Source organism: Rutidosis leptorrhynchoides, chromosome 1, assembly GCF_046630445.1.
Source record: "Rutidosis leptorrhynchoides isolate AG116_Rl617_1_P2 chromosome 1, CSIRO_AGI_Rlap_v1, whole genome shotgun sequence".
In the NCBI taxonomy this organism is placed as follows: domain Eukaryota; kingdom Viridiplantae; phylum Streptophyta; class Magnoliopsida; order Asterales; family Asteraceae; genus Rutidosis; species Rutidosis leptorrhynchoides.
Window position 1 is genome coordinate 122049654 of NC_092333.1, and position 18378 is coordinate 122068031.

Sequence of the window (18378 nt, forward strand, 5' to 3'; positions counted from 1 at the left end):
CGGGAATATAAGGATCTTTCTAATAGATTCTCCTTCGCCTATCCTCAGATCTTTTATTATGCCTTCATCAGAAGTTGTTACATCTTTCGAAAGTATTAGAAAAAGTTTTGAACTTTGATGGTTTTAGTCGCTAGGTTTCAATCGCGTCCATAGTGAAAAAGGCGTACTTTTCAACTCTCAGATGTAGAGTATACATGACCAGGCTTCTTACTAACGGATCACTCATATCAATGAAGTGTTTAGGGTACCCTAATCTAGTTGTATTGTCGCTCAGAAGCCAGTCGTGCAACAGTTCTCATCATAGGCTTGGTAAAGCATCGATATCTCCACCGGTTAAGTAAGGACGGCACTGATCTTCTTCCTAGGCATTCTTTCAAGAGGAAGACGGGTTATAGGGTTTGGAAATTTTTATGAATGGGTGAAAGGTATCCAGATCTTTTGATTTTCAGAGAGAATTGATAGATTTTGATTCTTCATAGTGTCATTTTTAGATAGAGAACGGCTTAAATTCCGTAAGAGTTTTCCTCGGAAGATGCGGATTTTGCTAAGACTTTGTCTAGAATTTTCTCGGCTCTTCCGGTAATTCTTCTCTGGGAAACTTCTCGGGGTTTTTCTTGCCTTTATTAGAGACCTTGTTTTTTTTTCGGCATACCCTTTGTTCATAACTTTTGTCTTTCGTTCCTGGTGCCCTGAGAGGAAGTGATAATTCACCGAAAATAGGTCTTTGACCTATCAAAAACAATCAGGGGTTCGGAATCTTTCAACAAGTGCTTTTGAAGTGAATTTGATCGATCTATCTCTTCATCAATCTCTGGATCTTTTTGATAATGGAATGAGAATGGGTAGTGAGTTTTTTGGAGTGAATTTAGGGGTGAATATTTTTGATTCATCAACTCTTTGTGTGAGTTGGTTGGTTTAAAATTGCGTGGAGTGGAAACGGAAATGGATGGCTTTTTGTCTTCTCTATTCAGAATAATTTCGGAAGGAGTATCGCACCTACACCACGTATGGCGCTTACTGACCATTGGCCTTGAAACGAATGTCAAAACCAAGTTCTAACTTGAACCGTACACCGGCACGCTCATTAATTGAATTGACAAAGTACTGTAGATTTGATGGATCGTACAGATACTTTGGGTCCAAAAGTCCTCATTTTTTGGTAGTAGGGGTCGTGCTTGGTCATGCGTAGCATTTTACATATTTTATCGAAAGAAATCTTTTAACGTAAACCATGAGTTTATAGCTTAATCGTTCCGTTCTAGTAAATGTTTCGAGAACTGATTTCTAGCAATTTTATAAAATCTTTTGGGTAAAAACCAGGTAAGAATTTTTCGAAGATACCTAAATATTCCTTGCTAGTCACTTTTTAGACAAAAGAATTTTTCAAAATTTTGGCATTACCTTTACCCAATACCCCACACTTAGAGGAACATTGTCCCTAATGTTCTCTGAAATAGAATATTTTAGTATTTAATAAATTAAGAACAGTGCCTCTAGAATCTCTGAGTTTGGTGCAGGGATGACCCCACACTTAGAGATTTTAGTGCGTGATAATTGAAAGAGATTTGAGGAAAGATTACTTCCCTACGGCTAGGTTACTCTCCTAGTGTTGTGCTTTCTACGGTCAGGGTATCCTAATGCTGGAAAGGACCAGTCTCTTTGATAAAATTCTGCATGAAGAACAAAAAGAGAAAGGCAGCATTTCCACTATATATAACTTTTTCATACAATGCTTTAAAAAGATAAAATTAAAATTAACTAAAGTAAAGTAGTCTACGAAATACTATCCTGGCCAATGTGCTGAGCGGTGTCTGTGAAGTATCCGAAGATATCATCGTCTTCCTCAAGGGTCGGCAAATACTCTAACGGTTGTCCTACATCCAATTCGGGGCTCAGAAGCGTGTCTAGACAAAGGTCCGATGGCAACTCCAGGTGTGATAAGCTCAGAAATGGCTCTTCCTCGGGAATGTTCCCGGTAATCTCAAAAACCTGAGCCATGGGTGGCTCTACTGAGATGGGCACTATCACTAAGTGGCGGCCCTCTGGTAGCTCATGAACAGGGATTGTCTCCACGACTGGGAGAGATGAAATGGCTAGCACAGGTGGTGGGATGGGAGCAGCGTGAGTTGGAACGGCGGCTGAGGTGACTGAACGGACTGAGACCGAAGTGGAGTGCCTGGGGTAGCTTGTCGTGTCGGAGGGACATGACGTTCTAGTCTGAACGAAAACGGGCCCAGTGTACCCTTGGGCATTCCTTCACGATGAAGGTACGCTCTGAAAGCTCGGTAAAGTCTCTGCTGGTCTCTAAGTACTGCCCAAGTAACATCTGGATCATTCAAGGTGGCTCCATAATGAATCACAGTCTGCGGCTGACGTATCTCTGGTAACTCTGGAAACTCAGCTGGTCTCGATGCTAAACGTCGGGAGCGTCGCACTGGAGGGGCTGGTGGTGTCGTACTAGTGTCCTCCTCAACACTCTCAAGGATCATACGTCTTGGACCTAACTGTCTCGTGGATGGCCTAAACTGATCAGCACTGCTTCCTGAAGAATAAACTCGGGGAGTCCTCTTCCTGCGAACTGGAATGCAATAAGAAGCTCATGAACTTGGCATTTTTCCTGAATAAATTCAACAAACTTCTAAGTACTAAGCGCAAGTATGGCGCTTAGGGTTAGTGCACAGAGATAGTATATTTGTAGACTGAAAATAAGTTTGAAAATAAAATTAATAAAATAAAAGGATAAGCAAGGGGTGCCTCCCAAGAGCGCTTTGTTTATCAAGTCGTTAGAGCTCGACTTTTCCTGCCAGATCTTCAAACTGGGTCGAAGGAGAAGAGGTGCTCCTCATTTTCATGGTCTTCTAGATAAGTCTTTAACCGGTGGTCGTTGACTTTGAAATTGCCAGTAGGTCCTTCCAGTTCCACGGCTCCGTGTGGGAAAGCATGAATAACTTTGTATGGGCCACTCCATCTTGATCTGAATTTTCCAGTGAACTTTTTGAATCGGGAATTAAAGAGTAGAACTTTATCCCCAGGAGCGAACTTTGTAGATATCAGTTTTGCATCGTGTGTCAGCTTTGTTTGTTCCTTGTAGATATATGATGTCTCGTAAGCTTGGTCTCTTAATTCAGCGATTCATTCATTTGAATGTTTCGATGTCTAGTGGTTACTGAAGGATCGAGGTTACAGGTTTTTAGTGCCCAGAGAGCTTTATACTCTAGTTCTAGCGGAAGATGACAAGCTTTTTCATAGATCATTCGGTAGGGTGTAGTTCCTAGAGGATTCTTGTAAGCAGTCCGAAATGCCCACAGAGCATTATCTAGTTTCTCGGCCCATTTATTCCTATGATGGCCGACGGTGCATTCTAGAATTCTTTTGAGTGCTCTGTTAGTGACCTCTGCTTGTCCGTTTGTCTGCGGATGATAGGCAGTGGACATTTTGTGAGTAACTCCGTACTGTTGCATCACTTTCATAAACTGGGTGTTACAAAAGTGCGTGCCTCTATCACTTATTATAGCACGGAGAGCTCCGAATTGGCAGAAGAGTCGCTTCAGGAAGTTGGTGACGACCTTGGAATCATTAGTTGGAAATGCTTGGGCTTCGACCCATCTGGAGACATAATCTACTGCTACGAGGACATATTTTTTCCCATTAGACTTAGGGAATGGCACATAAAGTCTGATCCCCATATATCGAAGATCTCGCAAGCTTGGATATTTGTCCGAGGCATCTCATTCTTCATTGAGATAATACCTTGCCTTTGGCATGCGTCGCAACGCTTTACAAGCTCTTGCGCATCTCGGAATATAGACGGCCAATAAAATCCTGATTCGTAGACTTTTCTTGCATTTAAGTTTGCTCCATGATGACCTCATGTTGGTTCATGGTGACATTGGTGAAGAATCCCTGCTGCTTGTTTCTTATCTACCCACCTCCTGATTATCTGATCAGGGCAAATTCTAATCAGGAAAGAGTCTTACTAGTAGTAGTACTTGGTATCCCTGAAGAACTTCCTTCTTCGTGATGTGCTCATCCCTTTATGTACTACTCCAGCAACTAGGTAGTTGGCTATGTCAGCATACCAAGGGGTATCAGTAAATTGTGATCCTATGTTAGCTTCTCCTAAGCTCATAAGCTGTTCTTCCGGAAATTTGTCTCTGATATCTTGTTTAGCAAGTTGTTCCATCGATGGGTTCTCCAAACGACTGAGGTTGTCTGCTGCGATGTTCTCTGCTCCTTTCTTATCTTTGATCTCAATATCGAATTCTCGTAGGAGTAAGATCCATCGTAGGAGTCTTGGTTTAGCGTCTTGCTTAGTGAATAGATATTTAAGGGCTGAGTGATCTGCGTAAACCACTGTAACGACCCGTCAAAATAGCTATTGACGCGGTACATTATTCATTGATTTCATAGTGAGGTTTTGACCTCTACATGATACGTTTTGTAAATATTGCATTCTTTTGAAAAGGCACACCATAAATGAATATCCAATTCCAAGGTTTTTGACATCTGATGATTTCTACATATAGACAATTATCGTAAATAATAGTTTACAATAATAGTTTACAATAGTACATATGATAATAACTAGTTTTCGAACTCTCGTTTCGCGCTGATGGTTCAATTTTTAATGTATTTTATTGTGTTTAGTTACGGAGCCTGCGAGTGAAAAATCAACATATATGAAAAGTACCCTAAATATTTAGCGTTTTTTTAAAAGTGTCCGTTTTGCGTATAGTTAGTGACATTGTGTTCATAAAATTATTTCGAGTTTAAGGATGGTGTCGGAAAAATTTAATTTGTTGCGAGCGAGAAGATATGACTTGTTGAATATTTGAGTGGAGTTTATTTAAGATTTTTATGAAAATTTTGATTTGACGCTTTAACCCCCTGTGTTGGGGGTCGATTTTAATTTTTGAACAAAGTTTGGGGGGCTTTTGTGGTGTTACTTGAAAGAAAGAAGGGGAAAAAGGTGAAAAGACAAAAATACCCCTGGTACTATTCATAAGTTGTGTCTAATAGTTAATATGTTAATATTATTAACTTTAACACTAATAGTAATATTAATAGCAATAACAATAATAATAATAATAATAATAATAATAATAATAATAATAATAATAATAATAATAATAATAATAATAATAATAATAATAATAATAATAATAATAATAATAATAATAATAATAATAATAATAATAATAGTAATAGTAGTAGTAGTAGTAATAATAATAATAATAATAATAATAATAATAATAATAATAATAATAATAATAATAATAATAATAATAATAATAATAATAATAATAATAATAATAATAATAAGTTGATAAATGGCTACCTTCAAAGGCTTAAAAAAAATAATGAATCGCCCAAGCCTGGACTCGAACCCACAACCACTTGCTATCCCGACAACACCAAAGACCATCGAACCATTTTCATTTTTCCGTAATCATACCCCTTTTAAAATTTATAACCCGTATTTACTTTTATTTTCAACTTCATCTTCCTCACTAATAATCAAAAGCATCGATCAGGGAGCTTTAAAATCAAAATAACGAAATTATTTTTATTTAAGACACATAAACATCCATTAATATATATATATATATATATATATATATATATATATATATATATATATATATATATATATATATATAGTTGTGTTTGTAATTTAAACAAGAAAAATAAAAATAAAAAAAACACTTCTGCTGCTCGACGCAGATATAAAAAAAAAAGAAATTGATTGATCAATGAGAACGTTTTTAGATTATGCTTTCAACACAAAATGTGTTTTAAATCGTCTTTAAAAACTTTACAAATTGTCAATTTCAACAGAAACATTAACACAATTACAAATTTTGTGATGAACACAATTTTGACTTTAAAAAACTAAAACTTTGACTTCGAAATTACGAATCGATAAAAGGAATTGGAGGTTGTAACTTTGCAGATAGTTTGAATAAGGGTTTCCTAACGACTCTGCAACATTACATTTTTAAATTTGATTCCAGATTGTGTTTTGGCTAAAAAGTGGAATAACAGAGAATGAACGAGCTGTTATTTTTATTATTTTTGTTTTTAATTCCCAATTGCAGTTGTGAATAGCAGTATGTGAAGGAAGTAATTAACTGATTGAAGCAGTAATATGATACCATCGATTTTTTTTGTATAGCCAATGAAATCGACATCCTTACCTACTCAGACAAAAAGGACGATAAAGAAAAATAAAATAAGAAAAGTGATATCGAATGAAATCTGATTTCAGTTATATTCGATGTATATATTTAACATATTTGTTTGTATCTGATGTTATGCGAGGTGTATATAAAATAGTTATATTTTTACTACGAAATACTATTAAATACGATACAATTTTACACAAGTTATTTATTTATTTATTTATAGAGTGGATATACCTAAACCTTGCTACAACACTATAGGCAGTGTACCTAATCGTATAGTAGTATAGTTTTTAGTAAGTCCGGTTCGTTCCGCAGGGAGCTAGGCAAGTTTATATATATATATATATATATATATATATATATATATATATATATATATATATATATATATATATATAAGTAGTATCATTATTATAAAAGGGGGTTTTTACCGTTTAATGATCGGTTTGTCGATTTTATGTCTTAAGTCGCAATTAAAACCTAATGTAAAATATTAAAAATACAAATGACTTAATTTAAAGCGTAAAGTAAATGACGATAATTAAAATGCGATAATTAAAAGTACGATAATTAAAATGACAGTAAATAAAAGTGCGATGAGATATAAAATAAAGGAATTATGCTTATTTAAACTTCCGTAATCATGATGTTCGACGTGTTGATTTTAATTTATTTTCATGGGTTAATTGTCCTTTGTCCTGGATTATTCGATATGTCCATACGGTTTCGTCCATAACAGTCCATCAGTCATAATTATAAAGTGCGAGAGTCTTCGTCAAATTATCCTTATACCTGAAGTCAAATATTCCAACTAATTGGGGATTCGAACTGTAACAAGGTCTTAATACTTTGTTTAATGAATACACCAGGTTATCGACTGCGTGTAATCCAAGGTTTTACTACTTTGTTAACAATTACAAAAATTACCCTTGAATGTAATCCACCCCTGTCTTAATGAGTTCATTAACTATTAATCCATCCCCGTGTCCGGTAAAATGAACGATAATTCGTATTTATAGATTTCCCGCCCACCGTACCTGATTAAGCGTATGTGGTTATATATAGATACGTCAAATTGTAACCTTTATATTAAATTAACGAGGTATCGTTTGGTTAATATAAAGCCCATTAATAGCCCATAGTCTAATTTCCACAAGTGTCGTTCTTTTGTCCAAACCCCAATTATGGTACAAAGCCCAATTACCCCGTCTTTAATATTTAGCCCAACATCACGATTACTTCGGCTTAAATAAGCATGATAATAACTTAGCTACGAGACATTAATTTAAAAAGGTTGAACATAACTTACAATGAGTATTAATCGCGTAGTGTTACACGGACAGAGTTTCGACTTACAAACTTACAACATTCGCCACTATAACCTTATTATTATTAACTTAAAATTAAAATTAAAATTAAAACTAAAATATAAATATAAATATATATTGAGAGTGAGAGAGATTGAATATTGTGTATTAAATTCGGCCAGAACACACGAAATTTATAGGACCTGAGCTGCTACAGTATGCCATGTGACCGCATGGTTTTTGTGTGTCCAGGCCATGCGATCGCATGGCCAGCTGGATCAGACCAACATCCTCTTGTTTGCTAGTTTGCCGACGGTTTTTAATATATAATATAATATATATATAATTTTAAGAATTATTTATATACTATATTATATTCATGTTGATAATGCTAAAAACGAACATATATTTCTTAGCATTATCCCTCAAGAAAGACAAGATTTTAGTTGCAATTGTTCTATTTACAAGTGATATTCGTTTAAATATTAATAGGTGAAGACAAAAGACAGATTCGACGATTTGAAGACGCAAACGAGCAAAAAGCTAAAAAGTACAAAGTACAATCAAAGTGGTTCAAATTATTGATGAGAAACGTCTAGAAATTACAAGAGTACGAGCCGTAAAACGCAAAGTACAAGATATTAAATAGTACGAAAGGACGTTAGAAAATCCGGAACCGGGACCAGAGTCAACTCTCAACGCGCGACGTAATGGAGCTAAAATTACAAGTCAACTATGCACATAAATATAATATAATATATAAATAATTCTTTAAATTATATATATATTATATATATTTAAAAAAATCGTCGGCAAACTAGCAAACAAGTGCATGTGGTGAGATCCAGCTGGCCATGCGATCGCATGGCCTGGAACCTTTAAATCCATGCGATCGCATGGCAGCCTGTAGCAGGCCAAGTCCTATAAATTTCGCGTGTTTTGGCCGAATTTATTACCTTTTAATTCAATCTCTCTCATTCTCGTATATATATTTATATTTATATTTTAATTATAATTTTAATATTAAAGTTTAATAATAAGGTTATAGTGGCGAATGTTGTAAGTGTGTAAGTCGAAATTCTGCCCGTGTAATGCTACGCTATTATTAATCATTGTAAGTTATGTTCAACCTTTTTAAATTAATGTCTCGTAGCTAAGTTATTATTATGCTTATTTAAATCGAAGTAATCGTGATGTTGGGTTAAATATTAAAGACGGGGTAATTGGGCTTTGTACCATAATTGGGGTTTGGACAAAAGAACGACACTTGTGGAAATTAGACTATGGACTATTAATGGGCTTTATATTAACTAAACGATACCTCGTTAATTTAATATAAAGATTACAATTTGACGTATCTATATATAACCACATACGCTTAATCGGGTATGGTGGGCGGGATATCTATAAATACGAATTATCATTCATTTTACCGGATACGGGGATGGATTAATAGTTAATGGACTCATTAAAACAGGGGTGAATTATGTACAAGGACACTTGGCGTAATTGTTAACAAAGTATTAAAACCTTGGGTTACACGCAGTCGATATCCTGGTGTAATTATTAAACAAAGTATTATGACCTTGTTACAGTTTAAGTCCCCAATTAGTTGGAATATTTAACTTCGGGTATAAGGATAATTTGACGAAGACTCTCGCACTTTATATTTATGACTGATGGACTGTTTTGGACAAAAACCAGATGGACATATCGAATAATCCAGGACAAAGGACAATTAACCCATGGTAATAAATTAAAATCAACACGTCAAACATCATGATTACGGAAGTTTAAATAAGCATAATTCCTTTATTTCATATTTCATCGCAATTTTATTTACTGTCATTTTATTTATCGCACTTTTAATTATCGTACTTTTTAATTATCGCAACTTTTATTTATCGTCATTTTATTTATCGCACTTTTAATTATCGCAATTTTATTATCGTCATTTACTTTACGCTTTAAATTAAGTTATATTTATTTTTAATATTTTACATTAGGTTTTAATTGCGACTTAAGTTTTAAAATCGACAAACCGGTCTTTAAACGGTAATAACTCCCCTTTATAATAATAATAATACTACTACTTATATATATATATATATATATATATATATATATATATATATATATATATATATATATATATATATATATATATATATATTATTTATACAAATATAGTTTTAAAAATATAGCGTTTTAAAAAAAAAAGATTTTTATAAAAATACGTTTTATATAATACAATCAAAAATATAAAATAAAAAGAAAAATATATATCTATATTTTTAAGTTTAGTTAAATTTAAAAAGTTTATATTTCTATTTATTGTGAAAAAGTTATAAAAACTAATAAGTAAATTTTTCTTATTTATAAGTTTAAAAGGTTTGATAATTTTTAGTGTAATTAGAGTTAAATTGTTAGTATATTATGCATGTATAACCTAGATTGATGCTATTTAACATTATTTGAAGCCTTAAACTTCAAATTTTTTAGAAATCTAGGGTTTGTGTTCTTGAGCAATTTGGGACTTTTTGATATAAACAGGTTATGACCAAATTTTGTCAAGAATTATTGCTAAATTAAGTAGTGTAACATGTTTAGGTAGCTAAATGATCCAAACTTTGATCCTAAACATGATATTTGAGAATTAAAGTGGACTTTTTAAGTCTAAAATTCATGAACTTGATTAAATTAATGTAAATGCCATTTGAAACTTGTTTAATTGCTAGTAATGGTTATTTTAACATGTTATTTGAGTTAAATGCTTATAAACTTTGTAAACATTTTCATATATGCTTATTTGAAAAAGTGTAGAATTGATAAAAATATGAAAATGAGTATAAATTTAATATGGATTAAACATGTTATTGTAATTATTTTAATTTGTTATTTTGCTAACACTAATGCATATTTGGATGCACAAATTTTGTGTTTAATGTTTTTTGCAGAAATATACCGAATCTAGCGGTGCATCATCATCCAGACAACCTGAAAACGAACCACAGCCAGAAATGCAATATGAGCCACAATATGAACCAGAACCTGAACAGGAACAACAACAAGAACAACAATATCATAATGATCAACACATACCATATTATGATCCGCAACAAGAATATGTTAATGCCTACGTACAATTTCCGATTCATCCAATAATAGAACACCCAACGATTCATGAAGAGCTGTTGCATCCTAATTTGAGATTTGATCGAAGCTGGAGAGATTACCCGACGTACTAAAGTAACAAATTTAAACTGGTAATGAAAAATGTAGAAGTACCGAGGGTAATCGATTGGGAGCCTTTGGAAAGGGTCCAACTAGTTAACTCAGTTAGGCAGCATCTAATCCAAAGGTATGGAAACTCTTCTTTTCCCGATTGGGAACGTTTATTCACCATTCGTAGGCCTGTATATAAGGAATGGTGTGTTGAGCTTATGAGTACTATATCACTTGATACGGATGTAGTTAGGTTAGACGATAGGAATTTTCTTAGATTTTTACTTGGCGGTAGGATGTACAGAATGTCCATGCTGGACATGGCCAGGGCTTTACAGATTTACACTCCCGCTGAATTACTACTACCTGATTGTACAAATTTGATTTATCATGGTGAAAGGGTAGATAGAAATTTTGACACTGACGCCGTCTGGAGGCGTATGTCAAATTATAATGTTTTTACGCGGGGAGGAAGACACTCCTATTTAGATATTAACAAAGCAGAGCTTCGTATTATACATAGATTTTTAGCTAATTCGATTACACAAAGAGGTAACAACAAGGAGAAAATGACTCTACACGATTTATTTTACCTTAAGTGTATTCGAAACACTAGAAGCTTTGTTAATATTCCCTACCGTGTTGGTTTTTATCTTTCCAAAATGGTGGAAGGAATACAGGACGGGGGAATAATAGGAGGGGGTATTTTTGTTACTCTCATTGGAGAGTATTTAGGCGTAGATAGGGATCAAGGGGGTCCACTGATGCTGTGTAGGGAACAGGTTGAGACTTTAGGATTGCGGGTCTATCAGGGTGCAAAGGTATTAAAGATCAGACGCAATCAGGCAGTACCATATCAGGGCCCTCATCCACAGGTAGAGAGAGGTTCAGATGAGGAAATGGAGGAAGCGGATGACATTAGGGATGTCATTAGGGAGGCTGTTACTGACATTTACCAGCGTATAGATGAGGTAGAAATGACAATTGAGGCTAGACATAGTCAGTACGAGCAGTGGCACGCCGAGAATGTGTACGAGCATTCCAGGCAACGACAGCATGATAGATGGCACTATCATCAGCATCAGATCATGAGCCAGCTATCACCTCAGGTACCAAATAACTACGTACCAACCCGACCTGCTTACTATCCGCCACACCAGCCCGATATGCGACCACCATTTACTCTCTACGACCCCAACCAAGCCTATCAGTACACCTATAACCAACCGTGGAACCCGACCGACGACATGAACTGGAACCCCTATCCAGATTGATACAGTTCCCGTTGGTGACTTTATCTTTTATTATTTTTATTTACTTATGTTTAAAACATATAATATTGTGATACTTTTATGTAATTCTTAACATTTTCTTTATTTTGTTACTAATATTTCTTATTTATAATTTGAAAGTGGGATGTTAAGTCCCATTTCAAATTACCATGCATGTTGTTATTTGTATGTATGTATATTGTCAATTGTACACAACAGGGTAAAACAGCGAACTTTCAAAGACTGGCATTAAGTTCAGCAAAAGCTACTAATTTTGACGACAAAACGAAAAACAAATTTGATGTAACAACAAGACGGAATGAACAAATGATGTGCACCATTTATCATTCAACAAACAAACGCCAGTATGTTTGGAAACTTTGGTAAAATTTAATCATTTTTCTATGCTAATCACCCTCAATAATTTAAATTGTTACTGATTTCTTGCAAATGAGGGCATTGCAAGATCTTAAGTGTGGGAAGGGTTAAATTCTTTCGGATTTTTAAAATTTTAAATTTAAACACTTGGTTACCATTAAAAATACTAGTAACGCAGTAGTTGTATTAGAATCCAGTGCTCTCTGATAATAAAGAACAGCCATAGTCTTATATACTGACTACCCAATTCTAGTAAAAATTTTAAAATTTTTCAAATAAATGAATTCAAAATCATGTTTATACATATTTATGAATGATAAAACTAGGTGTTAACACCGAAATTATTGTTACCTCGTAAAGGACATAAATTGAGAAACAACTCAAAACGTTTGAATTCATTTAAAATGGAATAGAGGAAAATAAAAAGGCAAAGAAAGAAAAATAAAAGCCAAGTGTGGGAAAAATTTACCAAGTTATTTAAAACATATATCACATATTTTTTTACAAATAATTGAAGATACTTTTGTTTTGGACGATATTAATCAATTTTACCCAGTTTATTATAATATAAATGAAATTTAAAAGGAAGTAAAGTCTTCCGAGAGAAAAATACACGCGCTTCTTGATTTAGGTCAGGAAGTTGTCGTCCAGATCAGTTGTAGAGTCTACGAAAAACCTTGAAAAGTTTTCTCGAAAATCAGCTGGAAATCCACGGACCTCAGCATCAAACAGGGTCGCCAAGTGGTCAGACTTATCCTAACCATGAGAGGATCTGTCTAGTATAATGGGGGGCACCGTGCAAATTAGCTTATAAGACTAATGAATCAGATTCCCAGAAAGGATAATCTCCTTAAAGATCAAAAATCAGCTTTTAAGACTGATATTACTCAATCCTTGAGATTGACCTTAAAGATTGAGAATTCAAACTCATGGAATTCGATGATATCTAAACTCGAGCTTGAACGAGAAAATATTTTGATCAAAATTACAAACTGATTTATTTTCTGAACCCAATTTTCAATGCGTTCATTACCATTGAACGTAAAATCCTAGGAATTCACCTGAAATTCATTAGGTCACCTGAACCAAATCGGGTGTCAACTGTAAGAACGGTGGTTGCATAGCATGGTCGAAGACAGGACCTTGTCCCAGACCGAAAAACTATAGGGTGATCTTTACTATTGCTCCTATAAAGGATAGTAATTGCATCCGACACGATATAGACCATAATCAAAAGCATGTCACTGGACATTGCCTTAACAGTTGCTTGTTCAACGCTTTCCTTTACAACCGGACGGTAGTTTACCGAAAGGTAATATACGGAGCAAATATACTGGACGTGTTGCTTTCCTAATACAAGGTTAGCAAGTGGGTGACACAAAACCATAAGTTTTGAGCTAAAATTTTCAAATCTGAAACTGATAATGCTAAAAACGAACATATATTTCATAGCATTATCCCTCAAGAAAGACAAGCTATTAGTTGCAATTGTTCTATTTACAAGTGATATTCGTTTAAATAATAAAAGGTGAAGACAAAAGACAGATTCGACGAATTGAAGACGCAAACGACCAAAAAGCTCAAAAGTACAAAGTACGATCAAAGAGGTTCCAATTATTGATGAGAAACGTCTCAAAATTACAAGAGAACAAGATTCGAAACGCAAAGTACAAGATATTAAATTATACGCAAGGACGTTCAAAAATCCGGAACCAGGACCAGGGTCAACTCTCAACGCTCGATGCAACGGACTAAAAATTACAAGTCAACTATGCACATGAATATAATATAATATATAATTAATTCTTAAAATTAATTTTTATATTATATTATATTATATAAACAGTCGGCAGAAGAAAATAACAACATGTGAGCCTCCCCAGCTGGCCATGCGATCGCATGAGCTGAAGGAGCAAAACTCATGCGATCGCATGAGCCTCTTTTTCAGTTCACAGGCCTATAAAATTCGCAGTTTGGAGCATCATATAACACATCTTTTTCCTTCTTCTTACTCAACGTATAATATATATATATATATTATAATTTTAATTTTAATTTTAATTTTAATTCTAATAATAAGGGTATGTTAGCGAATGTTGTAAGGGTGTAAGTCGAAATTCTGTCCGGGTAACGCTACGCTATTTTTAATCATTGTAAGTTATGTTCAACCTTTTTAATTTAATGTCTCGTAGCTAAGTTATTATTATGCTTATTTAATACCGAAGTAATCATGATGTTGGGCTAAAAATATTAAAATTGGGTAATTGAGCTTTGTACCATAATTGGGGTTTGGACAAAAGAACGACACTTGTGAAAATTAGACTATGGGCTATTAATGGGCTTTATATTTGTTTAACTAAATGATAGTTTGTTAATTTTAATATAAAGATTTACAATTGGACGTACCTATAAATAACCATATACACTCGATCTGACACGATGGGCGGGATATTTATATGTACGAATAATCGTTCATTTAACCGGACACGGGAATGGATTAATAGTTAATAGGTTTATTAAAACAAGGGTGAAATTATGTACAAGGACACTTGGCATAATTGTTAACAAAGTATTAAAACCTTGGGTTACACGCAGTCGATATCCTGGTGTAATTATTAAACAAAGTATTAAAACCTTGTTACAGTTTAAGTCCCCAATTAGTTGGAATATTTGACTTCGGGTATAAGGATAATTTGACGAGGATACTCGCACTTTATATTTATGACTGATGGACTGTTATGGACAAAAACCAGACGGACAAATTGAATAATCCAGGACAAAGAACAATTAACCCATGGGAATAAACTAAAATCAACACGTCAAACATCATGATTACGGAAGTTTAAATAAGCATAATTCCTTTATTTTCATATTTAATTGCACTTTTAATTATCGCACTTTTATTTATTGTTATTGTATTTAATTGCACTTTTAATTATCGTACTTTTTAATTATCGCAAGTTTATTTTATCGCACTTTTATTTATCGCAATTTCATTATCGTTATTTACTTTACGCTTTAATTTAAGTCTTTTATTTATTTAATATTTTACATTAGGTTTTAACTGCGACTAAAGTTTTAAAATCGACAAACCGGTAAAAACCCCCTTTTATAATAATAATATTACTTATATATATTTGTATTTTTATAAATTAAAACTAATATATTAAGCTTTGTTTAAAAGATTCCAAGTGGAACGAACCGGACTTACTAAAAACTACACTACTGTACGATTAGGTACACTGCCTATAAGTGTTGTAGCAAGGTTTAGGTATATTCATTCTATAAATAAATAAATATCTTGTGTAAAATTGTATCGTATTTAATAGTATTTTCTAGTAAAAATAAAGCTATTTCATATACACCTCGCATAACACCAAGTATTTTTGGCCTCGCTGCCGGGGAACATATCTGCTTAAACGCCGGAAGCGCAACGCTATATAAAAAAAAGAATTTTTTTTAGTTTACTTATATAAAAAATACGCTTTTGTAAAAATATGTTTTAAATATTCGAAAATATAAAAAGAAAAACAAAAATATAAATATTTTTAAGAGTTTGTAAAATATTTAAGTTCTATAAAAGTTTCTTTATCTTTATTTTATAAAAATATAAGTTTTATTTAAATTATAAATATATATTATAAATATATAATTCAGCAAAACAGAAAAAAAAATATATATATATATATATATATATATATATATATATATATATATATATATATATATATATATATATATATATATATATATATATATATATATATATATATATATATATATATATATATATATATATATAAACTCTCGGCCTGGTACTGTTACAGCCCGTATCCTGGCCCAAAACCTTAGCTCATGCGATCGCATGAGCCCGAAGGCAAAATCTCATGCGATCGCATGAGAGTGTCTGACACGCCACAAGAAACCCTAGTTCAGCATTAATTACGGTAATTATTATTATTATTTATTATAACCCTAATTAGGGTTTAGTATTTAATTAGTTAATTTAGTTTTATTATTTATTTTGTATTTTTAGTTTATTTAGTTTTAATTAAATTATAAAATTAATAGTTTTATAAAATAAATAATATAAAAATAATAATTTTATAAAAATTGTACTTTTTACAACTTTAGGTATATTTTTATATTTTGTATCTTTTTAATCGTTTTAGCATAATATTTTTATTTTTCGCTCGTATTTAGTTTTAAATCATAGTATTTGCCATAGTTATTTTTATTTCTAAATTTTTAGGCTTTGCCGTAAAATTCCTTAAGTGCTTTTTCTTTAGACTAAGATTTAGGTGCTTTAGAATTTTGCGACGTTGTTCTAAGTTTTTAGTACCTTTTTAAGATATTGCCATTTGGGATATAGAATTCCTTGTAAGCTTTAATATTTTTAGACGCAACTTTTAATTCTTAGTTTTTAGTTCCTTTTTAAGTTTTGACGCGCTACTTTCTTATTTTTATTTTTCGCCGCCTATTATTTTTCAATCTTTTATTTTTCGACGTTTTTCGACGCGCTCTTTTTCTTTCTTATTTCTCGACATTTTAGTTTTTAGGACTTAAAATTTTCTCTATTTCTTATCTAATATTTCTTTAAATTTCAAACGAAAATTTATTTTAAGCGGTTAAATTGATAGACATCAAAATTTTCTGGTTCGTAGTAATAGTTGGATTTGTACGTGGACCGGGTTATTGGAGCCAAACAGTACTCAATTATATTGTGACCAAACGAATCCTGCCCCTCTGCTGCATCTTTTGGCTATTCGAAACGTGGGCAAAATCAGAAAAGTCTATTAATTGGATAACTTATATAATTTTTCTTTCTTTTTAAAAACTAATAGGATATTCAGTGAATGCACCGAGCAAAACGTTCACCACCTTTTGTACGTTCACCACCTGTAACTCGATCAAGACATCTAGCAAATATTGTCGTCGTTGATTTTTCTTTAGAATCGTCATCCAGTCGACCAAGTACTCCAATTCAAATTTCCGATAATCCATTTTTTGAACCCGACCTCACAATTGAGAATCCGGAGAATATTCAGGGACAATTCATAGATCCTGAACCATTAATCTTTCCTCCAGAACCACCAATCATTCAAACAGAGATTGTTGAGGAACGAACCATTAAATCAGAATCCTATAGTGATTCAGATTCAACAAATTCAATTATGGAGAATCTGGAACCTCTAAGTATGGAAGACCGAATGAGAGCTAAACACACTGGCCAAGGTCACGCAATTACTCATCCAGACATTAATGCGCCAGATTATGAAATCAAAGGACAAATTCTACACATGGTAACTAATCAATGCCAATTTAGTGGTGCGTCGAAGGAAGATCCAAATGAACATCTTCGTACCTTTAATAGGATCTGCACTCTATTTAAAATAAGAGAAGTTGAAGATGAACAGATATATCTCATGTTATTTCCCTGGACTTTAAAGGGAGAAGCCAAAGATTGGTTGGAATCGTTACCTGAAGAGGCGATTGATACATGGAACGTTTTAGTTGAAAAATTTCTTAAACAATTCTTTCCGGCATCTAAAGCCGTAAGACTTCAAGGAGAAATTATTACGTTCACACAGAAGCCAAATGAAACTCTATATGAGGCATGGACAAGATTTGGAAAGTTATTGAGAGGATGTCCGCAACATGGTTTAGACACCTGTCAAATAGTACAAATATTCTACCAAGGATGCGACATCACTACAAGAAAAGACATAGATATAGCAGCAGGTGGTTCTATTATGAAGAAAACAGAAATTGATGCTTACAAAATTATTGATAACACTGCTTCCCACTCACATGAGTGGCACCAAGAAAAAGATATCGTTAGATCATCTAAAGCAGCTAGAGCCGATTCTAGCCATGACTTAGATTCCATTTCTGCAAAGATAGATGCTGTCGAGAGACGAATGGAAAAGATGACTAAAGATATCCACTCAATACGAATTAGTTGTGAGCAGTGTGGAGGACCACATTTATCAAAAGATTGTCTTAGTATTG

At 33.2% G+C, this 18378-nt stretch overlaps 1 non-coding gene across 1 annotated transcript; it reads right to left on the reverse strand.

The window, feature by feature from the left end:
- Positions 1 to 17924: 17924 nt before the first annotated feature.
- On the reverse strand, positions 17925 to 18031 carry LOC139887200 (small nucleolar RNA R71). The gene has a single exon (XR_011773039.1). It is a non-coding gene; the product is annotated as a small nucleolar RNA R71 (small nucleolar RNA).
- Between the last annotated feature and the right edge of the window lie 347 nt (positions 18032 to 18378).